The sequence below is a fragment of the Xyrauchen texanus genome, chromosome 17 (assembly GCF_025860055.1).
Source record: "Xyrauchen texanus isolate HMW12.3.18 chromosome 17, RBS_HiC_50CHRs, whole genome shotgun sequence".
NCBI lineage: Eukaryota > Metazoa > Chordata > Actinopteri > Cypriniformes > Catostomidae > Xyrauchen > Xyrauchen texanus.
The window spans coordinates 39,473,756-39,486,601 of NC_068292.1; the positions used below are offsets into that span (position 1 = coordinate 39,473,756).

At 37.0% G+C, this 12,846-nt stretch overlaps 1 long non-coding RNA gene across 1 annotated transcript; it reads right to left on the reverse strand.

Annotated features, from left to right (window-relative positions):
- Nucleotides 1-1,616: 1,616 nt before the first annotated feature.
- Nucleotides 1,617-4,218, reverse strand: LOC127657500 (uncharacterized). Its single transcript, XR_007972292.1, has 4 exons — nt 4,124-4,218; nt 2,224-2,272; nt 1,767-1,799; nt 1,617-1,635 (listed from the first exon to the last, which is right to left on the reverse strand). It is a non-coding gene; the product is annotated as an uncharacterized LOC127657500 (long non-coding RNA).
- Nucleotides 4,219-12,846: the final 8,628 nt, after the last annotated feature.

Sequence of the window (12,846 nt, forward strand, 5' to 3'; positions counted from 1 at the left end):
AGTTAGATTTTCTGTAAATCTCCTAGACCAATTGTCTGATTCGCACAAACATTTGTATACATCATCTACAGACTCTCCTGACAAAAAGTTATCAAAGAATTTTGATTCGTCAAATCATTTAGAAGACATTAGCAATACAGTTCCTTCATTTGCATGGATTTTGACTCATTGATCAATATCTACTCAAGGCAAAGACCATGTTGAGGATACATGCACATTTTCATTCAATTCTGCCCATAGGGGGTTTACAATTAAAAAAAACTGTAATAACTCTGCAGCCATTTGGTTCAAGTGCTAACATATACTTAACATATCAATTTGAAAAATAAAACAAAATGCAGTCAGCAGCTAATCAAATTTCAGCACCTAATAACTCACATTTTGAATGTCCGATGGCCATGAAACTTATTACACGCAAGATGGGTCTCTACACGAAGCTGTATATAAAATGTTGTGAGAATCAGCCACACAGTGGTGCTATAATAAGCTAATTTGTGTTTTTGCTAATAACTCCGGAAACGTATAGGCTAGAATATTTTATCTTAGCTTCTCCAAATCCTTCAGTGCCCCCAAATCATATGATTACATATCTTTCCATTTCCACTTGAAAATGTTTCAACCACTTAGAGGTTTTTGAAAAACATACTTTTTCAAACTCATCCTAAACCGTTTCCTCGATTCGCACAAAATGTATCATACGTCATCTACAGACTTTCTGATAAAAAGTTACCAAAAGAATTTAGATTCGTTTAGTCATTCGGACGATATAAGCAAATCATTTTGTGGGTGTGACCTGTAATTAAAAACTGTCCTGTATCTTGTGAGTGAAAACTGAATAATTATTAAAATTTAAAACACATGGACAACAGGACATTCTGAGGTCACATTCAAAATTTCATCAATTTGTGATGCTAGGTGCACTATAACTTAAGAAAATCATATTTGTGCTACTGTGATTAAGGCATTTTGGGTTAGGGTTTGATTTAGGATTAGGGTTTGAGTTAGGGAAGAGTTCCACAGAATATTTCCTGTCAAATCAGACAGTTTTTGTAATTTTTCCATAAATGCTTGGCCGCCGATAATTGCCGATTGCGGCTTTATTTCTAATGAGTGTTTATGTAGCTTCTTTGACCCTTGTTATGAAATGAGAAAATACATATTTGTACTTTTATATCACTGAGGGTCAATTTAAAATGAACTAGTGAAATAATTTAGATGATTAAAAATGGTGACCAATTACAGAATCTTATCCTTACACAAATATGTAAATTTTAACCTAAAATCTCGATGCTGAAAAAAATTGTTCAAGCCCATGCCTATTCGTCAACTGCTCATGTGTAAAAATTAGAATTGATACTTACAACATAGAACACCAACCCCTCCTGCTACGAGGAAGGCTGTGAAAACCAAACCTGCGATCCTCAGCCCTTCATAGTCTAAAAAAAGAACAGTCAGCAGCTAGTCTGTTTAAACTTATGTGAAAGTCTGAAAAGTAAAACCTAAAACACATTTTAAAGATATGACAAATCTCCAAGGTCATGGGTTTGATTAGAAGGGAACACACTCGCTGATTAAATCTGAACCTTGAATTAAATGCATGTAAATGAAATGATCACTTACTGTAAACAAAAGGGTCTGAAAAGACACAAGAGATAGGAGAAAGTTTAGACTGCTGGTAAAAACTGCAATACAAATTATGCCTAAATATGATTTGAATCTGAATTATAATGTTAGATGCTCAAAATGTAATCATCACACTGCCTTACTTGCTTCAGCTTGACTGAAGAGTGTCAAGAAGACTGCAGAAGGAAATAAAAGATTATGAAAATCATATGGAAGGAAAAAGGTAATAAATTAGGGTTAAATGCTAAAACATTGTAATCATAAGATTTTCCACATTTGAAATGAAACAAATATTTATTTTCTAAAATAAATAGGCACAAACACTCAAATATGATTGTATATGTACAGTACATTATGTATTATTAAAATACATAATGTACACAATGTAATAATAACAATGTAATAAGAAGAGCTTTTTAGAAACAAGTGACTACATAGAAAATCATAATAAAATAAAATGTATCTTTATTTCATCCTTGAAGTGGGTAAGCCAAAGATATATGGAGACAGGAAGTCTTTTGAATGTGACCTTCAGGTCCAAGGTCACAGTGTGTTGTTGAGTAACCTTTAGCTGTGTACATAGTGCACAAACAGATTTACCTGTGAGAAGAACTAGTGCTGTGAGCTGGCTCATTTCTATTTACCCCTCCTGATCAAGGACACAAACAAGAAACAAAATGGAGTCATTCTCTTCTTTTGTCTGAAACACTCAAGATATAACAGATTCATTTTGGAAGGATTCTTGAAAATGCATTTATATGTTTTACAATCAATGCCATATGTCAGTGGCCGGTTACAGCAGCAAATTTAATGCCATATAAATTCCCATCCCACGTGGGAATTAGCCGTAAGTCGCTAGTCTACGAGACGAGAAATGTTTGTTTAGAAACTCCAGCTGTACACACAGCTGAGAGAAAACAGTGCTTGTGTTTTGAATGTTAACACAGAAACTACGGGTCAACACAGTCGGAATGCAGCAAGTTCCAGGACACTGCTGGTGTACCCTTGAACGCCTGGCGGTGTTTTGGAAAGTTTGCCCTCCCACCTCTCTTGATTATGGAATCAACTCGGAGTGCTTTGGATCTGTAGCTCAAGGATTTCTCGATCTTACTGTTATCGGCGACCACACATGTGCTCAGTCTAAAACACAATTTTTTTTTTTACCACTGTATCTGATCTTGTGAAATATTTAGACTGTAATGTAACTAAATTAAGCTAATCTAGCGAATTTAGAGTCAATGTTATGTTGGCTGGTCGGGCCACTCAAACAAACAGAGCAATATTCTTATTGCGTTAAAGAGACACGGAAACTTGGTTAGTTTTCCAGGAAGATAAAGACTGTACGTTTTAAATGTTTATATCTGCGAAACATCAATATTTAGAAGTACATTAGCATGTAGCTAATCAAAGCTAATTGATTTGAGCTGCATCTGAGTACCGAAACTTCCCTACTATGCTGTAAACAATATGCCAGTTCAGTAGTATGTCCAAATTCTCATTATTCATGAAGCAGTAAGCGAGAAATACTCGGATGACCTTCTATTGCTGGCGAGATGCTAAAGTGTGGATCGACAGGACACTTTACGATCCCATAATCCCTCAGGATCTGAGGAGATGTCATGTTCAAAATGCTGGATTTAAAAGAGTTGAGGTGAACCGCAAGTCTGCGGTTCTTTTCAACTGTAAGTGATATATATATATATATATATATATATATATATATATATTTATAGATTTATATTCTTATGCCATATATTCGTAGTTTAGGTCAATACTCTCATCGTTGGATGAAGTATGTATGGAATCTATTCCTACTACTCGCATGCATACCTAAAAGAACATACGTTTTTTTTCTGCAGAGAAGTGCGTACCATCAAATACAGTACGTTCTGTGACAGTACGTGATTTCGGACGCAAGGATGGACTAAAATCCACAAAACGCCAATTTTACTTCATGAGGTATTTCGGCTTTGGTCCTAATCTACCTGCAATACAGTCTTGAGAGTAATTATGCATGGATTTTTCATATACATTTCATATTCAAATCATATAATTGCACAAAAAAATAAATTTAGCAACTTTGTGCAATTTAAGAGTCTACAATCTCTATAAAGATTTGCATTTAAAATGGTAACCCAGTAGGCAGGCATTCCAGAAGGTTTAAATCAGAAATGTGAAGCTTGCATATTTTGGAAGCACATTAATTAAAAAAATACTCTGGATAACCAAAATGGAAGGTGTGGGGTCATCTTCCCTTGTTGTACTGATTTTGACACAGATGCCAATTGTTATTTAATTGCCATTAATTTTAGTTAAATTAATAAATCAGACCTTACCATTACTTATTTTAACACAAAATGCAGTAAATTAAACATTAATGAAGGTGTTTTTCTAGAGATCCCAAATGACAAACCATCCAAGTCAGTATTTAAGTCTTCATCGCATCACATCTATGTCACATTTAGCACAATCCAATGTATAAAATGACTATTTTTCTTACCTTGGAAGAGAAACAGGTTGCTCTCCAAGCGGTAGGTTCCTCAGGTAGGCTAATCTTACAACCTTTCTGTCTTTTCTATAACCTTTAAAGAAAACTCCTCCTTACTGTATACACATAAACAAAGAACACAATATCAGATATTTTGTGTGTGAGTTCCACGTCATCATGTCCAGTGTTTACCCCAAAACACGACCTGAAAGTTTATGAGCTACACAGGGCTGAAAAGTTCTTTAATATAGAGGCAAACCCAAGCAAAATTTGCAATTCATTGTCCTTTAAACGTTATTTGGGGCAGGCTTCAAATCATTTGTCGTTGGTGCTGGGGTTTTTGACTATCAGATCTTATAGGGCTGGATGGCAACTTGTTCCAGTAGAAAATGTTCAACTTTGATGTAATGAAGATCAAACTAGCACAATTATTGATCATTGGAGTTATGTTGCGCTTGAACCTAGTATTGTAGACCAAGCATCAGGCAAAAACAGAAATTCTCATTTCATTCTCATCTCATGCCATACATGAGACAAAGTGAGTGATATCAAAGTCCCTTTGTCAATGTCCACTTCCATCTCTGAAGCGCAGTACCGCCACTCCCTATACACATTTTACTCAGTCTTCGAGGGGCACCTACTGCCTAGGGGGGCACCAGAAACTCCAACGGCTGCCCTAACTCGCATGTTATACGTTATTCAAGGACCCGGTAGCGGTCGCAGAACACAGATGATCACCTCGCACCTTCTCACTGCTCCCCGTTTGTAAGGCAGGACTTCCTTTTCTACATACGCCATACTGGGCATTCCAATTTCTCCCATTATTTTTTAATACAAGTGGTCCATTTTGGGCTAAATAGTCTTTGGTTATTTTCAGCTGTTCATATGATATGATCGCACCATAATGCAGCCTCTCTATGGCTGATATTTCTAGAGTCTTCATCTCATGTAAGTTTACATAATTTTAAACATATTTTTCATAAGAATACTATTCTTTTCTTTCTGTTAAAATAATGCAAAAAATACTGAGTGCACCTTTAAGAGTGATACAAATTAGGAAATCGAAAAAGATGACTCCAGGTATTTGATGTACTCTATACTGAGTTTTGAGTAAAACCTTTTAAAAAGTCTTAAATGCTAAAAGGATCAGCATGAATTTCCATGCTAATTCAGTCTGGTTTGGTGCTTGTGTGGCTGGTAGATCACTATAACCATGCTGTTCAGCAACAAAAGTTAGCTGGTGATGTTAGCAAGTGAGTTTAAAAATTGCGTATAGCTTTGTAAGTAAGTCTGTTACACCAGTTTAACACTAATATCTAGCCAACCTTGCTGAAAAGAATATCATTACTGATCACCAGTTTATGATGTGTTTTGGGAGCTGGTCCCCCAGCATGGAATGCAGGTGTGTTTGTGTCCTCACCAGGCTTTTAAACTAGCTTATTACACGACTTTCTGGAATACTTGATTCTGAGTGGTCAATGGCACCATCTAGCAGTCTGATATTTTTCGGTAACAAGCACACATCCACGTATTTTCTCTTTCCTGCTAATAAAATAATTTAAACAAATCAAAGTTTCATGTGCATTTATTTATTTCTTTGGCAAGTAGTCTTGTAATAAGATGCATAATGATGAATCAGATGGCTATTGTCACAGAATAAAAACCAACAGATCTCTGACACAAACCGGAGATAGATTTGAGCAGTTTCTAGCTTTCTTCTCACATTATAACATAATTTCAATGCAAATCAGTATAAAATGTTCATGTATCCTGATCATCCTGTTGGTGTTTATTTTGCTATAACAAATGGCTGACTGTACATTTTCCCTAACTTAACCAGCTTCACCAGTAAGACCATGCTGGTCAACCAGCTTTACCAGCAAGGTTTTGTTAGTGAAAAGCATGGCTATACTGGTCCACCAGCACGAACCAGCATGAGAACTGCATGCTGGTTCAGCTGGTCTTTTCTATAGAAAAAATAATGTTGGAATGTTTTTACAGACTTTGGTACAAGTTTAAATGTTTTTTTATGGTAATCAACAGAATGCCAATTTCCGATGAACATTAAACTAAGCTCAAGTAATAGCTATGAAATCTAGAACATTCTTTTAAATTTAACACTGTGAAAGAAAATACAAGTAGTACCCCCAACACCTCCCTATTACAAACATTCCTACAAGCACCTCAAACATAAACCCTACAAGCTCTGATAAAGTCTAGGTAATTTCTAAATTTAATAAGTGGTTTCATTTCAATAACAACTAAAATACCAAGAAAACAAAAATCCTCCCTACTGCACCATTATGGAGGGACAGATATTTGTTAACCATAGTATTGAAGAGGCCACAGGCAGTCAGGGAGGAGCTGCGCTTGGGGGTATCTCAGGCAAACACATGGATCAAGGGCAGTCATCTGTAAGAATCCACTTGCATCTTCTTGAGAAAAGGCTTTCAGTGAATTCATAGCCAGAGTAACTCTTTCCTTTTCATTTGTGCTGTGGTGAAGATGCGGTCACTATTAAAAAAGCAATTTCCTCTGACATATTGAACAGAATGTAAGAATGGCCATGATGATAACAACATAGCTAATGATCCTAATGGATTAAAAAAGGCAATTAATCTATATATTCTTTATGGGGTCTGAGAGAGGTCCCTTTCATAGCTTAAAAACATACTTAAATGTGCAATAGTGTTGTTATTTTTATATATATATAATTGTCAAACTTTTAGACAGAGAAATAATACAATTTGACTTTTTTTATTTATAAACATTTTCTAAAATGATGCACAATAACATGTACATACTAAACTAAATTGTGAACTGTGAGCTAAACAAGATGGTACAAACTAAGCCATGCGTGCTGTAATGTGACCTCTTGTGTGTTTGCAAGTGTTGAAGGAAACATGAAAATTGCCAAAGCAAAGTGTAGTGTGTATTTTTTTAAAGATAAAACTTTAGAAACTGAAATGAAATGCTTGTGGACTGATATCTGCAAGAGCAAAAACTTACAATAGAATAGTCGAATAGAAACGCAATCATTCCAGGGTGCAGCATACCACCTGTGTCAATATTGACGAATCTACCATTGATCTACTTCAGTACAACCCAAAGGGCCTAGTTTGTGTCTTGCAGTTCTCGTCTTTGAGTCTCCTAAAGATGAATAACTTAAGCCTCTGCCAATTTTGAGTTTAAGATATTTAAATAAAAAACAACTAGAATTGTATTTGACTATTCATTGCAGCTCCACAATTAATCCACCTGACTTTTTGTATTCATAAAATAAACATTGTGAAGACAATGATTTTCCCGAGTAGAACATATCCCTGGATCAATATCAAAAGGAGATAATTAGGCGGAATGACAGCCTTCGTTACCATTTACTTTCATTGTAAGGAAAACAGATGCAATGAAAGTTAATGGTGACTGTCTGAGGCTGTCACTTACTAACATTCTGCCTGTAACGTCTCCTTTTATTTTCCAGGTGAACTATCCTTTAAGATTAGGATTAAGTTCAGGGTTTAGGTTTAGGTTTAGGGCTATGATTGTATCATATGAATGTTGCCCCAGGACCAACAAAGGATGTCGATCTGACAATGTGTCAAACTTGGCTAAATAATTTCCCTCGTATGGGTGTTAATGTTGATTGTGAATGAAGCAATGAAGCAGCCCCTACTGGTCAAGGTGGAAAACTGCAGAAACATACTCATTTTTTCACATCTCTAAAAGAGTACCAAAGTCTATACTATAGAGACCAATTGTGTTGTAAAATATTTATATGCAGCATATTACACATATTATATTGTTCATGTTGTGATATGTGCACTATAGTATGATTAGAGCTTTAAATCCATATTTATTCATAAGAAGCATAATGGGGTGGATAATCATCAGTACTCCATAGTTTACGGTGATTGCACTTCGTTGATGCCACCCACTGACCCTAAAGGAACAGAAGGAAAAACTAAAAAATGTCTCTCTCTCTCTCTCTCTTTTCAACCTGGTCGCAATCATGTTACTATAGCTGCAATTTTGCTAAATAATTTTTTATGTGGCTCGTTGTACGTATCATGGCCATTTCCCCGTGAAAATGAATACAAGAGGGGCTATAATAACAATAACTTTATTTCCTTTACCACAAATCACAAGTAAAATGGCAGGTTATCAGCTCATAATGATGTACTTTCCTCACACAGTGCTGTCTTATGATTTCAACTTTTCGACTTTTACAAAGTGTCATAGAAGCACCATAAAATGATGGCTTCATCTATTGTGTTTTCCATCTAACATTTGCTTTTTATGACACTATCGGTTAGGTTTAATGTTTAGGGTAGGGTGGTCAGTTTTGTTGATTTAAAACTAGGCAGAACATTAACCTTAAAAACCTCATCTTTTTGTTGAACACACAGTGGACATTTCACCACTGATATGATTCATGTTAGGAACCATGTAATATAATTTTGCAAAAATGATGTCATAGTCAAGTAATTTCCAAAAGCTGTTTTCAACACGGCTCTGCTTAAAAGCCAACTAATACTTAGATTTTCTGAGTTCCAGTACAAATTTCACCATCAGCAAAGTATGTGCATACCAATGTAAGCACCAAAGTATTTTTTGGCCTTTACAAACTTTTTTGTGGTGCAACCTTTTTGCAAGTAGTCAGGGGTGCCGCCAGGAATTTTGGGCCCCATGACAAAAAAATCTAATTGGGCCCCTTCTGACATTGACCCAAATTACCTATAGTTCTGTATTACCACCACTTGATTACATACATTAGATATGATAGATTTTTGTGTGCGTGTGTGTGTGTGTGTGTGTGTGTGTGTGTGTGTGTGTGTGTGTGTGTGCGTGCAAGCTTCTCAAATAAACTGCCCTTCATGATGGGAATAATAAAGTCTGTATCTATAGATGTCATTTAACGGCCAAAATGCAGTCTAAATTTACGCATCAAACTGGATTATTTTAATATTGTCTGTAACTTACATGCAGGTTGAGGTAAGCTACTCATTGTTTCTAACTGCATCCAGTACAGACAGGAGGTTGTTTTTTTTATTTATGTCATAATGGTCATTATGTGAGAAAATAATTTGTGTTTGATTTCTGTCATTAATAAATATTTCATTTTCTTTTTTGTTATGGTAAAAAGAGCAAGAGAGACAGAGAACCCCACACAGACTCCCTGGAATGATGCTAAGTCATTTACACGATGTTGCTCACCTTCTTCACAGGGACAGGGAGGGGTGCAGTTATGGGGAGACTGGGGTGCTGCTGACTCATCTGTTGTTAAGTCTGCTAAAAGGGGCATGGACAATGATTTAATATGAATATCTTGCTAAACGTTTCCCTGCACTGATTAAATGTTGATGAAATGTAGGCTAACACCTGCAGCTAGCTAACTTATTTATTTATTTATTTTAGCTAGCTAGCTTATTTCACTACAGAGACTGAGCACAACGCGTCATAATCTGAAGACCACGCCCACCGGGAGGGAAGCCAATCCAACCGTCTCCATTGACTTCGCATTGCGAGAGGCTGCCTCCTTGTCATTTATGACATATAACAAAAGACAGAAAATGCCAAACTAAACCCAGAAATAAATTTTTATAAGCTTCAGAACCATAAAAGCCAGCCTTTAAGGAGACAAAAGTAGATACAGGCAATAAGACGTGAAGCATCAGAAGGAAGAATGGGTAAGTTGAATATATCTCCTCCTCTCAGGTTCACATAGGGTGGTGAAATAAGCAAACGACATGGTTAAAATTATGAATGTTTTTTTTCTTTTTTCTTTTTACAATATAATGTCGCGTTCCAGTGGGCTTTGTTCTCAGAGTAGTTCGGGTAGTAGTCTCCTTTTATGTCCTGAAACAAACCGTTTTTTGGTGTCGACAGCTTATAAAAAATTATTTCTGGGTTATTTAGCTTGTTTGCTGTATACCTTGTCACACAGCAGCTTTTAGACATTGTTTTGTTTTTTTGTTATAAGTCATAAATGACAAGGAGGCAGTCTCTCGCAATGCAAAGTCAAGGGAGACGGTTGGATTGTTCCGTGGCCTAAATACGCTCTGTCTCTATGGACAACAGGTTAATACCACTCACAGACTAAAGGCTACCCACCTTTCTTGGTGAAAAACTGGGTTACAGATTGACACCCTTTCCTTTGTCTTTCCTCTCTCTCTTTTCTCTCTTTCCTTTTTTGAAAACCAGATTTTCTTATACTACTCAACATTGTAATCTGTGTTTCTGGCGCATCGACTAACTGTCTGCAACTAAACACCGTCATTCACTCACTGATGAGCGCGCTAAAGGTGCGTACACACTGCCAGCGACATCGTGCGCGACAGCGACTCAATACCATTCATTTTCAATGCGAGCACAGCGACTTCCGGCGACACGAGCTGTCGCGACCGTTGCCGCTAGATGTGGGCGTGTCCAGCGACGCGACAAAGTTGAGAAAAGTTAAACTTTGGAGCGACTAACCGAAGCGACAGCCAATAGTAGAGAAGACGGGAGAGCTCACGTGATCCTTCTCTCTCTCTCAGCTCCTGCAGTAACGGAAAGATGGATGAAAGGCTAATTCTTGCTGTTAGAAATTTTCCAGTGCTTTATATGTCTCTTCCCACGTACAAGGACATTTTTAAGAAAAATACTGCGTGGAAAGGTGTATCTGAGATCGCGGGGATTTTATGGACCCAGACAGACCGGCATTTGCATTTTCGCCGCAGATAAACAGCCGCTCTGGCAAACAGCATGCCTTGTTTCTCATTCATCTTTGATATAAAGCATTTTATGTACTGATTCCATTTATATTTAGTCTTTTCCCTCCAAAATGTTTGTTTTTAGTGGCAAGAAAAGAGATTCGCTGTCAACAGGAATGGAATGACATCCGTGAATGTCATTTATAAACGTTACTAGGCAACCAGTAGTGGGAACACCCACTAGCGACTTCACCGCCAGCCACTGGCGACCTGCAGCGACAAAGTCGCTGGCAGTGTGTACGCACCTTAAGGCAGGACCAAACCATTTCATGCAGATACAGGGGGGTGGTCGGTCAATATGGATGTTTACTTTTTGGTCAATGGGGATATTTAACTTCTATTGCCAAAATAAGTAAAATCAAAGACATAATTTATTTTATTATTATTTGAAATATACTCAATGATGATGGTTTATATAGTGTATAATATAATTTCAAAAAATTTATTAATTAAATTAGTTTTTACCTATTTGTTGGGGCCCCCTGTCATTCAGGGGCCCTTGGAATGGTCCTAACTTTTCCCACCTTTACGGCGCCCCTGCAAGTAGTATCAGTAAATCTGATGAATTACAAGATGGTATTGCAGTTTTCATTTGATGAATCACACACAGTGAAACTTCATGAGTAAAGAGAAACTTACTGAAGCATTGCTGTACTTTCTCTGATCTTTTTAAGAGAATAAATGCCACACAGATGGTAATTAGAGCAGCTAAAAAGCCTCCGATCACATAACCAATGAGCCTGGCATAGTATCCTGCATTTTCTGAGCGAGACACACAAAGAGTGAAATGTCATAATAATAGTCTGAGATGGCGAAATCATAAGTAATCAAACATGTTGACTTATACAAAACCTCATGACTTTTATTCCCAGAAAGAAAAGTATGTTATTACAAAAAACAATGTTATTACAATCTTTCCAAAGTTCACCCAAACCCTACACCTATCCATGGTTTTAATAGGAAAATAACTTTTGTGTACCACAGAACAAATAAATCACCGGGGTTTGGGATGAGACAAGGAAAATGTATTACAGGTTATTGACATCAGACATTTGTATAGCATTAATAAATATGGAATAAGTAACCACATTTGTTCACAGAGGTTTCTTTTCTTAAAGTAAAGTGGTTGAATGTTGGCTAAACTTTTATGCCTGTATTGTATCGATTTGAAACTCTGTCAGTCTGTATGGAATTAAAAGTTGTAGCTTTTTGAATGATATCTTACAATTTTGTCGTCTCTAACATCAAATTAGTGAGTTGTCATGATGAGACTATGTTGGAAATTGCATGCCTGTGGCATAATAAATGGCCAATTGGCCTTTTCTCAAATTCAGAGGTACGTGAGGCTTCCCAGGAAGACCCCTTGTGTCATTTAATTCGACACAACGTTGAGTGAGTGACAGAAGGGGAACTCTCTCTCTGTCGCACTGCCATCTCTGGTCACCTTTATACCTCTCGGCTTAAACCACCTAATTAGCCCCACCCTCCGCCCTGCCACACTCATCAGTCAATCATTGTTTTGAGGAATGAGTGCTATACAATGCCTGAAATTGACAAAAATCTGAAGATTTTATACAAATGTGTACACTACAGTCTTCAAAGACAAAGGATAACTGGCTCTAGCAAGGACAGAAAGAGATGTGGAAGGCCAAATGTACAACTAAACAAGAGGGAAAGTACATCAGAGTCCCTAGTTTGAGAAACAGACGCCTCAGCTGACAGCTTCATTGAATTCTACCCGCTCAACACCAGATTCATGTACAACAGTAAAGAGAAGACTCAGGGGTGCAGGCCTTATGGAAAGAATTGCTAAGAAAAAGCCACTTTTGAAACAGAAAAACAAAAGAAAAGGTTAGAGTGGGCAAAGAAACACCGACATTGGACAACAGATAATTGGAAAAGAGTGTTATGGATCTTAACCCCATTGAGCTTTTCTGGGATCAGCTAGACTGTAAGGTGTGTGAGAAGTGCCCGACAAGACAG